The sequence below is a fragment of the Rhineura floridana genome, chromosome 2 (genome assembly GCF_030035675.1).
Source record: "Rhineura floridana isolate rRhiFlo1 chromosome 2, rRhiFlo1.hap2, whole genome shotgun sequence".
NCBI classification, from domain to species: domain Eukaryota; kingdom Metazoa; phylum Chordata; class Lepidosauria; order Squamata; family Rhineuridae; genus Rhineura; species Rhineura floridana.
The window spans coordinates 216,831,934-216,844,053 of NC_084481.1; the positions used below are offsets into that span (position 1 = coordinate 216,831,934).

The 12,120-nt window shown below is 43.1% G+C and overlaps 1 protein-coding gene across 2 annotated transcripts in view; it reads left to right on the forward strand.

Moving 5' to 3' along the window:
- Positions 1–12,120, forward strand: part of WDR20 (WD repeat domain 20) — a 50,687-nt gene that overhangs the window by 14,507 nt on the left and 24,060 nt on the right. The gene's annotated exons all lie outside the window — the stretch shown is intronic.

Sequence of the window (12,120 nt, forward strand, 5' to 3'; positions counted from 1 at the left end):
ATACTCTGTCACAGCAGTGTAGGCAGAGTGGGGTGGTGGGGAGGAGTACTGCATTTTGGCCTCTCATTTTCAGTGGCTTTGACTTACACCACCTCTTTTGCGCTCATAGAAATTGGGCCAAGCTTACTCCTCTCCTTCTGCTGCTCATCTTGGCTACTCTGCCAACAGAGTTCTACCAGCAGTGGGAGTATGCTCATTGCAGGATGTACTAGGTCGGTGTCTTGGTTTGTAGCTTAAGGGTACTCCTGGATCCATTACTATCCCTTGAGGCTAAAGTGGCCTTGGAGGTGCAGAGTGCCTTCCAACAGCTTCTGCATGTGGTACAGGGACAGCGTGGACAGGCACAGGCTGTTGTCTACGCTCTGAACATCTCTAGGTCAGACTACTGCAGTGCATTATTCGTGGGCTGCCTTTGAAGATGATTTGGAAACTGCAGCTGGTGCAGAATTCGACAGCCAGATTGTTGACTCGGATGAGTCAGTCTGAACTTATAATACCAATTCTGGCATGACTGCACTGGCTACCGATTTGTTTCCAGGCTCAGTTCAAAGATTTTGACCTATAAATCCTTGTGCGGCTCAGGACCCCAATACCTCAAGGACTATCTCTCCTCATATGAAGGAACTCAGACCCTTCGATTGTCATCAGAGGCCCTTCTTCTTGTGCCCCCTCCATGGGTGGTTTGGAGGGTGGCAACAGAAGAGAGGCCCTTTTCAGTTGTGGCTCCTCAGCTGTGGAATGCTCTCCCCAGGGAGCCACGCTTGGCGCTATCTTTATCCATCTTTAGATGCCAGTCAAAGACCTTTCTTTTTACCCAAGCCTTTCACCCTTGTTGAGTGGGGTCTTGTCTATTCATGACCTCTTCTAGTGGGGCAGGACTTGTATACCTACCCTTCATTTGTGTTTATTTGTATTGATGGTGTTTAACTGGTTTTTAATTATCAGAGTTTTCTTGATTATGTTATTTAATGGAAGCTGCTTTGAGTCATCTTGGTGAGAGAAGCAGCCAACAAATATAATAAACAATAAAATAATAATAGTGCCAGTGTATCCCTGGTAGTCAGAATACCTTTGTTCTCTAGGAGAACTTTAGTCTGTTGATGTGGTAAAGTATTTGTCCAGAAGAAAGGGTTACTTGCCTGGGTTCAGGGCAAATGACTGCTGCAAGTACTGCACTTCTGTTTGTTTCAAGCAAGTTGTTTAACCCTGTATCCTGCTTGTTTAGAAAATGCGTAGTGTAGAGAGGGCTTATTTTAATGGATTCCAAATTGCACAGTTCCCAATGTTTCCCCCCAACTCATTCTGAGGAGAGAAGAGAATAATTCTTCCAAATGACCCCCTCTCTACATCCCAAACCTGTACATCTCTAGATACTGCCCCCACCCCGCAGCAAGAAGCCAAGAACTGAGGGGCAAATACAGAAAAAGGTGGGTAGGTGTTGCTGACAGAGGATCTGTTCAAATTAGCAGAAAGCAAATATTCAGTATTCCATTTTAAAGTGTAAAGAATAGATGCAGAAAGCAAGTTCATATCACTATATGGAGAGGAGTAGAAAAACAAGACCTTTCCTATATGCTTTTTATAGGATTACTGAGAGCAGGGATTTCAAGACACATAATCGGAGTGCAGGAGACATCTTAATTACATTTTCAAGAATAACTAGAAGACTGTCTGGTACTGCAGTTCCTGGAGGCATCTGTGTGTGTGGCACTAAATGAGTTTCTCACTGTGGTGAGGGTGTCCTTGAGTTGAGAAGAAGTATTGGCTACACAAATCAAAGTTGATAGCTGATGAATTTCACATTGTTAACCAGAACAGGAAAGTGCTAAATTTGTAGGCAGCGTGTTGTGAACACATGGAAAACCTAGTTTCCTATTTCTAGAGTTATTGTAGCACTGTGTGTTACTGTTGTATCTCATTCTTCCTGGTTGGCTTGAGACAAGAGGCAAACGTATGAAAAAAATCTGCTAGGTTTCTGGACAACAACTTATGAAAAACTAATAAATTTGATCTAGTAAGAAAAATATGGGAACAATTAAATATTAACCTAACAGTTATTTTAAAATAAATTTTTAGAGAAGCTGTTTGGTAAATGGTGTTATGTAATTCAGTGTGTAAAGTGAACTAAATCTTAGGGTAAGATGTAGATTTTATGCATTTTTAGATTGACTGTATTTATAAATTGAATGTTTAGGTCAGGGGTCACCATCCTGTCACTTGGGTGACATGGCACCTGCAAAGCCTTCAGTGGTGCCCCCAGCAGGTAGCACAGAATCTGAGCTTGCTTTTTTTTTTTTTTTTTTAAAGTAAGCCTCTAGCTGTCCTAGAAAGTTATGGAGCACAATGTGCAAGTGTCCTTCTGAGTGATTTCTGTGGAATGAGGCAGCCTGGCTGCTCCTGCCTGTCAGTGTTATTAGCCAATGGGCTGTTGTGAGGATAAAATGAAGAAGGTGGAGTACACCACCTTGGGATATAAATGTATATAACACATTCCTTGACCATAACTGTTTCTGTAGAATGAGTATAATTTAGAGTTCAAAGAGTCCACTTGATCAAAACAGGGAGCAATTACCTACTTTATCTGTTGTCATCACGGACACGAATGTGATAAAGATTATATAAGAAGCTAAACAATATTTATGAATAAGTGTTCCTTTCACCAACCTCCTATTTCATGGGTATACTTAATGAGAACCTTACACATAGTGTCTATATACAAATAGTTTCTCTGTTGTAGAATCCGTTGATTGAGACAAAAGGATATTATTTGATTAGAAACTCTCCTTTTACCCCTGTCAACTACTATTCTTTTGCCTGGTTTGAGTTATTTTATTTTTCTAAGATGGACTATAGGAGATAAAAGACTGGCATCAGTGGCAAGGAGGCGTTAATATGGTATTATTTCCTGGAAAGTGTAGCATTTGGAAACGTGAAGGACCTACTCTAACCAGATAGGCCAGGAAGGTTTGTATAGGAGGGGAGGATAAGAGGAAGATGAAAAGTACTGAAGTCTCAGGCACTGATGCAAAGGAAAGGAATAGAGTGGCTTCTTTCTTCAGCTATTTGGAGATCTCACTCCTGGTTTCCTACCTCGCTCAAACCATCATGCTGCCTGCGCTCTTACCTACTGGTCAGTCATGTGGGCTTTCCAGAAGATTGTCCAATCCTCTAAATTAGGATCTTATTGAGCACACAGCTTATTTGACTTGTAGTAAAAAACTTTAAAAGGATGCTATGATAATTGTAAATGCTGTATAATAGCATTTTCCCAGCAGCTGAAGGATATTGAATGGAAAGATTTGATTGGAGGGTGGATTGCGCTTGCTGGTTCTGCTTTCTGCTTCTGCATGTTCAAAAGAAGTGGTGAATCGGCTCTACATGCATACAAACTGTATGTGTGATGGGGGGTCATGGCCAGGATTATCAGTCATGAGTATAGACCCAATGTACTTACAACTTGTTCTCACTTTCCGCTTTATGTACAGAGGTTGTGGGGGCAGGGGCCATGAGTGTATGGGGAGCAGGGACAAGATCAGCAGCCTCAATCTCGCTCCCCTCCATCTGCAGACAGGACATGAGAAGAGGGCTATGATTACCAGAAAAAAACTGTTTGTAACTCTGAAACTGCCCAATTATATTGCATCTATTCATTATGATGCTACTAATGTATTCTTATGAAAGCATATTTATAAATGGAAAATGCCCTGTCTCTCACCACTGCTAGTAGACATGCGGATGAGGGAGTGGGAAGTGGAAGGTTAAAGAGAGCAAACTCCCAGGAGGGAAAGCACCACAACACCAAGTTGTCTTCTAGCAGGGGTGGCTGTCAATTGCTCGAAAATCTCAGCATTCATTCCCCCCAGGGCTGGCACCATACCTCAGCGGGCCTCAAAAGGCAGTGGTGGCACTACCATCACTGGGGGCTTAAATAGGCCTGGCCACATCAATGTGTTAGTGTATTAATGCCCTGCCACCATCTTGGGTGATGGCAAGCATGCACACAGCAGTTCACTAACGCACTGATGTGGCAGGGCCTATTTAAGCCCCTGGTGGCAGCAGTATGACGCAGTAAGTGGCGCAACCAGTCTGCGAAGCGGGTGTTGCCTGGGAGGGTGACACCTGCTCTGGGATCCATGCAAGCATTGATTTGCAGCTAGTATGGAGCTGGAGCTACATCCACCCAGTCCCAGCAGCAGGGGTCCCTCTCAGCCGCAGGGGCCCTCAGCCAGCGCCCAGCCGGCCATTCATTGGCACTGGGACTGATTTCCCTCCTACCACCCACCCACATTGAGGAAATGTGAATTCTCTTCTGCTGGCTCTTAATGTCAAAGCCAAACTTCCAAATGTTACTAAACCAGTTTAACGAGTTGTATGATTATGAAACAAACGAGGCTAATTGCATTCACATTTGTTATGCTGCTAGGGCGCATCTTTTAATTGTTTCAGTTGGACTCTAGGGAAGGAAGAAGTCCAGAGCAGAAACCATTTTAGGAGGGCTACCGAAACTAAATTGCTCAGTAATTACTGGGGCCTTTTAAAATTGGGTCTAACAATATGTTTTGTCCTTCCAGTCCTTTCCCCTCCCCAGCCTTGGTAGAAAAACACCTGAGAGGCGAGAGAAATTTGAGACAAGTGTGTGGAAGCAAGCAGAGTAGTGATCTTTTTAGACTTGGTGCTCTTCCTCAATCCATATGGGAAAATTTCCATATCAGGGGCGTTAAAGCATTTTGTAGCACTATTTTGAGCAGCAGAAGATAGTTGTACATGTGGTCCTCTGTGCAATACACTGGATAGCCTCCACATCCATGTTGACATTTTGCCTTCAAATTTTTTGTTTATGGACTTCTTCTCCTGAGAAGTAGGGATTTGTAAGATGAAAAAATGGGGGAAGATTGATTGCCCTAGCTTACTGGTCTTATTGCAAAACTTGTGCAGGTGCTTGCTTGTCTGCTTAGCTGTTTACCTTGATGCTTTGATTGCCACTGAGGCTGAGGCTTTCCATCTGCTGGGACTCTGCTAATTCTTGTAGAACTGCCATCATCTTCCTTCTTCTGTCTACTTGTTTGTACACCTGCTATCTTCTTTCTTTCCCTTACCACCACTTTGCTGCTACCTTCCTTTCAGACACCACCCAGTGCTCCAACTAGTTCATCTGGAAGAAGTGGAATGGGAGGGGCAGGAGATTATGGCGGTAGTTTATACTGTATACTGAGAACTACTTAGTGCTGAGGTGCATGTGTGTGTAAGGTTGTATACTTGGCACCAATGGTGCCAGGAAAGGAGGGAGAGGTGCAAGTTTAGTGTTTGAAGGTGGAGTGAGGGGCAATTGCATTATAGTTGGAAGGAAGGGACTATTGATGCACAGTCCCATTATTACACCCATTCCATGGGTTGTCAGTAACCTACTAGGGACTTACAGGGTCACTCCTTTATTCTCCCCTTCTACCCTCCACTTCCTGTTTTCTGTTAGCCACAGTTTATCCAGGCATCAGAATTGGGCAATCAGTGGTTGCCACTAACCATGGTTTCTGGTTCTAACTTGGAAGCATATTATGATCCATCATTTTCCCAGTGCAGAGATACATGGTTATTGAAAATCAAGAGGTGTAGATGACAGTTGGTATTGCCGTGGACTTGTTCCCTCATGTTCCCAGTGGTGAAAACATACGCTATACAAAACTTTGGTGGTTGGAACTTTTTAAAGATAGCGCGTGAGTGTTTTAAATGCTTGGTAAACTTTGCAAGGTGACACATCATGTTCTCTTGAGATTTCTTGATCTTTAGATGTAAGGTGGTCTGTAACCCTGCTGTGCTATTTCTTTTACTTCTCACTATTTCTATGTGAAGCTCACTGCTTAAGCTACTCTGCTTTAAATTTCCAACTGTTCATTTTTCTTCCCTTCAACTTAGTGGATTGGGGGGGGAGGGGTTATTCCACCACCTCACCTTCTCCAAACCATGCAGAGCTTATTACTTGCCATACAGAGCTCATTACAGTCATGCAGCATAGAAGATCTATAATTGGAGCTGTTAACTACCCACTCTTATATGCCGTTTATGTGTGTGAAAGAGAGCAGATGAGCAATGAGTTTCACCAATTACTGGCTGCAAGGCTGTTGTACTACTGGTACTAAATAAATGTTTTATTATCTGGTAGAAGATGGAAATGTTGACTTCAGAGACGAGCTAGGGATATTTAAATTTTGAATTTGTTTTTAACTTCCTCCTCCCTGCTAGTGTTCTATGAAAAATCAGTGTATTAAGGAGCAGTTGTTATAAAGACATGGAGAGAGGTCTTACTGCTACCAAGACAGAAGTATTTCAGATTACTTTAAATTGAACTAAAATACACAAGCAATTATGAACATAAACTATCCCTGGTATTGTTAGTAAAGCCTATATTTGTCCTGCTTGAAATGATATAGAGCTTCTACCTAGACTTCTCCTTGGATCTTTTAAAAAAAGTTTCACTTGCACAGTAAGGGGTGGTATATATTGATAGCAGCCCTGCTGGATGAAAGCATCTATCTAGTCCTGCATTCTGAAGCCAAATTCACACTGCGTAGTATCTGTAAAAACATCTTTCAAAATACCTTGAGGGCAAAGTATGATTTTTGTATTAAGATCTATCTAGTGCAGGGGAAAGGAATCTCCAGCTGACGGTCCTAATTAGATTGGCATGGGTCCCAACTTGGTCTGCAAGGTCATTTTTCCGAAAACCATGTCTGCTTGGCCCATAGTTGATGGCAAATGTGATGTCAGGGCATGTAGAGATGCGATTGCCAGTGCACAATTGGGAGACTTAAAGGGCACTTGTTATCACTGGCAAGGAAAGCTTGCTATAACCCCAATAGGTTATTGGCAGTGAGAACAAGTCTGCTGGATCGACTCTGCTACAAAGCTCCTCATGGGGAACTTGGTAGTGCAGCTAACCCTGCAGAAAGCAGGCCTCGAAATCACTGCTTATCATCTGATGGGGAGTAACGTCAAGCCTTTCTTGCCTTGGATTTTTCTTTGTAGCACGGCATCAGGTAATTGACACATGGGTGGGGCCAACCCCCCCCCCAATCAAAGTAACCCAGGATCCGTCCCTTTGGGTGGATTGAGTTTCCCATCTCTGGTCTGGTTTTGTCAGTTGCAATGTCTTCTGATCAATTTCTGTGCCCAGTGTTATTGAGTAGGGTACTTACACTACAGTAGGGCCCCACTTATACGGCAGGGACCAGACCCCCGCCGAAAAGCAGAACATCGATCAGCTGTAGTGCAGGGAGCTCCAGCTGACGGCATTTGGCCCCTGAAGCTCCCCCCACAACAGCTGATCGATGTTCCGCTTTTCCGTGCATCGCCCTCTCCCCGCTCACTCCCTCGCCCTCGTTATAGTGGGGGAGTAGTGCTCCCCTGCTGTGGATCACAGGAAGGGAGCTGCCCGCCTGCCTGCGCCTGCTCACTCGCCCTCTGCCGGCTCCCTTGCTCGTCCCCCCTTGCCCACTCACTCTCCCCCTGCCTGTTCACTCGTACACTCGCTCACCCTCCGACGCCTCCCTCGCTCATCCCCCCTTGCCCGCTCGCTCTCCCCCTGCCTGTTCACTCGTACACTCGCTCACCCTCCGACGCCTCCCTCGTTCGTCCCCCCTTGCCCTCTCACTCTCCCCCCTGCCTGTTCACTCTCGCGCGCGCTCGTCCTCTGCCACCTCCCTCGACAAAAAAATGGCGCCGGATGCCCTTCTTGGACTCAGCGGCTGAGCAAGTTGTCAGAGCTTGGAAACGTTCCTTGTTTCAACTACAACTCCCATCAGCCCAACTGTAGTTTAAAAAAGGAACGTTTCCAAGCTCTGACGATGTGCTCAGGGCATCGGGCGCCATCAGTTTGTGCACTCAGCACCTCTCTTTTCCAAGCTCTTTGCATCATGCCGCAAAATTGCTGCAAAAACAGAACAAACACTGAACATATGGAACATGGATACAATTCAAAACCGACGCATTAGCGAAGCGCCAAAAAGCAAAATGCTGGAAAGCGAGGCTCTACTGTATCTGGACTCTGCAATATACTTCAGAGGTGCTTCTCTTAAGTATGCCTGCCATATAAGGTTGTGTTGGTGGATTCTCTTCTGATGGGGCATTCAGTCTCTAGAATGCTTTTCTCAGAGGGGCTTGCATGGCACTGTCCTTGATGCCCTTTTTGCACTAAGCAACGACCTCTTTATTTTCTCAGGCTTTTAGAATTAATTTAAATAAATTTTATACTGCCATATAAAATATCAGGATGGTGTACAATAATAGAAAGGTTCTCAAACTGTGGTCCGTGGACCATCAGTGGTCTGCAAGCTTCTTTCAGGTGGTCCACAGCATGTCTACATTAGATAAACATACTGATTTTTAATTGTACCTGTATTTATTTACTGTACTTGTATTGCTGCTTTTCTGTCTTATATTGTATTTTACGTATTACATTTTGAATTCTATGGAATGCAAATTGTAATACAATAAAATACAATACAAGAAAGAAAGAAAAGAATACAATTAAAAATCATACAGCACCTATCACAGTGCTTTTCAGTTGCTACAACAGGCAGAAAGATCACTAAGTGGTCTGCCAAGACCATTGGCAATATTCAAGTGATCCATAGGGGGAAAAGATTTGGAAACCACTGAAATAATAAACACAATTAATAGAATTGTTTTATTTTCACATAGACATTATCTCCACCCTGCGATTTTAGGCTCAGGTTGTATTTTCATTGTATTTTACTCTTTCTGAGAACTTATTGAAATGTAGGATAGCAATGCAGTCAATCAATCAATGTACCCCTAAAGTAGGTGAGATATAAAAGGCTCTGTTCTGGGCTTCTGTTCATACAGCTTTTTTGGTTTGCAAAAGACTACCTTGAAGTACTGATATGGTGTCCACAGGTAACATATTTCTGCAGAGGCCGCTTCTCTCCCCTCACTGTGAAGTTAGCCATGACAAAAATATTCTGTTGTAGTCAATAGAATAGGATGTGGAGGTTGCGGTGCTTATGATAGTTGATCTGGCTTGCAAATGTGTCCATGGTCCAAAAAGGTTGGTAACCCTTGTGGAAAGGAATGAGTTTGCTCATTCATACTTTCTTTTAACTCTAGCTCAGAGCTTATGCCTAGCACTACCTTAGAGTTAAAATAGTCCTTCATCTGTTATGGCCCTGGCAATCAAGTTAGAAAACATGCATAAACCAGCTGATTCTCATTTTTAGAACTCAAGTGGTGTCAGTAAATTAAATCTTACTCATATTTTACTTCAATAAAACATGTGGGTTCCAAGGCTTAAAGCAAATTAAGACGTTTATGTATTCCTTAATGTACCGTATCGGAGATGGCCGTGGGATTTTTCTTGTGTTATTGTATGCTGCAATATCAAATGATTGAATAATTCCATAATTCTCACCTGTTCTTACTAGACAGTTTCCACGTGATCAAAAGCATCCCTGCAGTTTGGCAAAAGTACCAAATTGAAATTTGACACAACTATTTAGGATAAAGAGAATGCACAGTGATTAACCATCATCACCACATTAGAATATCTCCATAGCAACCCAAGATAGTTGGCATTTAGTTTGTCTAACTTATTTACATTTAAGTAAAACATGAACGAAGATCTTGACTTATGTGGTGTGCATATTATAGGGTAATATCAACTTCCTATGAACAGTTTATTTTACATACTAAAATGCCATTCAGTTTTAAATAGAGGTGCTAAGATCTCTAGGATCTCACTGTTTGCAACCCTTATGGAAAGAAAGGAGTTTCCTCATTCAGTAATAGTGCTTGTTAATTGGTACGGTTATAAGTTTGCACTTGAAAAAAATCCTGATGCTTAAGAGCAGATGTGTGTAACATTCCTGTAGGACCCTAAAAAATCAAATCAAATCAAAAGTACTGAGAGGGGTTGATTAATTTTTTCTTTTCCCTAGTGGCCCTTTTTATGATCCAAATATGCCCCTCTGCTATTCCCTCTCCCCCCCCCCAACTTGCATTTGGAATTCCTTGGTGGTAGTGCTGATTTGAATTAGGGAACAGCAACTAGGGAAAAACAAGGCATACTACCTGCTTCTCCTCCTGATCATCTGTGTAAAGCTACTTTACACAAACCTATATATAATGTGTAATCAGGTGTTTAGGAGGGGTCTTAGTAAGGAGGAACATGGATGATGCCATCCCAGTTTCAGTGTTCATGGGTAGAGGGAGGTATAGCCGTGGGGAAGTGGTGAACCACCATAGAAGACAAAAGTAAGGCTACCTACACCTTGTTCCTCGCTGCTCATCTGCTGTGCCCACTGGCCTTTGTGTGCTGTTGTTTAACACCAGATTGGTACACAATAAGACCACACTCATCCATGATTTGATCATGGATGAAGATGCCGATTTGGTGTGTATTACCGAGACCTGGGTGGGTAAGCTGGAAGTAGTTGATCTGACCCAGCTTTGCCCACCTAGATACTCGGTGCAACACCAACACAGGCTGCAGGGCCAGGAGGAGGAGTTGGTGTGATCTACAGAACATCCATCTCTGTTACCAGGAAACCACTCTGTCTTGAAGCTGGCTGTGAGGGCCTGTACCTGGTGTTGGGCCAAGGAGACAGTAATCTAGGGTTGCTGCTGGTGTACCATCCACTCTACTGCCTGGCAGCTTCTCTGACTGAGCTGGCAGAGGCCATCTCAGCTGTGGTATTGGAGGAGCCCGGAACAATAGTCCTGGGTGATTCCAATGTCCGTACTAAGGCTGCCTCTTGTGATCCAGCTCAGGACTTCATGGCCTCCATGATGGCCATGGGGCTGTCTCAAGTTGTCACCGGCTCAACGCGTAGGGGAGGGCACACCCTTGTCTTGGTTTTAAAGTCCTTTTTTTATTACTTTAATAGAAGGCTGGTAGGCCATTAGAAGTGGTGTTGTGGACCAGATCCAGGCCAGGATTTAGTTTTATGCACATGAGCAGGAACACACCCAAGTGAAGCATTGGACCTCTCTCTCTCTTTCTTTCCCCCATCTGACTAGAAGGAGAATTTTGCCAGTTCTTCCTTCTACTTTCCCCCAATCTTGGCTTGATGCGTATAAACAAATTGTTGCAGTTGATCACACTCTGGTTAGCTCCAGAATAAGTGAGCTTCAGATAGTGGGTTATGAAGCTCACTTGTTAAACTAAGCAGATTTGCAATGAACTGCAATCACTGTTTCATATGCAAAGACAAGCTCTCAAATGAGGGGAAAGTGAAACAAAATGCTGGCAGAGTCCTCCTGGCTGTACAGGATAGGGGAGTGCATGAGCCCAAGGCTTTGTTTAGGCTCATTCCAGCTTGTGCCCATAGCACTTAAAATGGTTTAGCATTACGTGCAAACACTGCCAATGACTTGCTGTTGGATTATGTTCATACTACCAAGCATTTGCTATTCTGTATGACCTGGAAGTGTCAAGTTTTTCTACTGATTTGTCAAGTAAGGACAACTTCAGGGTGAATCATCAGAGAAGAAACAAATCTGTTGTAATAGCTTTTTTGTTTAACAAAATATTGCATCAAACACAAGAATGAAAATCTTTATGCATTCATCTAGCACAATTGCAAGATGCCCAATGCTAAACTGCCATCTGAAGAGTTTAGTCAAAAGATGGAAGTTGACACAATAGATAATAGACAGTGATGATATGTGTATTGAATGAATGCGTTTTGGATGATAGTGGTGATCTCCATCTCCACTTATCTGAAGTCGTCCTGCAGGCAACAGAACTCAGCAGCTTGAAACTGTGTTCAAGGAGCACTAGAATTTTGATTTGATCTCTGCTTTGAACACATAAGCACAAAGAAGAATATAAAGCATGCAGTAAGGGAGAAGATGCTTGTTTTGAGGGTGTAATCTGAAGCCTGAAAGGAGAACTGAACTGAGGCTTTGTAAATGTGGATGAAGTAGTCCAGCCTAAAAATTAGGTAATTGGGGCACAGAGAGTAGATTGTGACAACCCTTGATATGTCTAACTTATGTATTAGGATTTTTTTCTATTCACTGCATAGCCCTTTTACATACACTACATTGATGTACGCTACAAAACTGTGTTTTGGAAAGTTTTTAACTGTTTTCAGTATGTTTTTATTT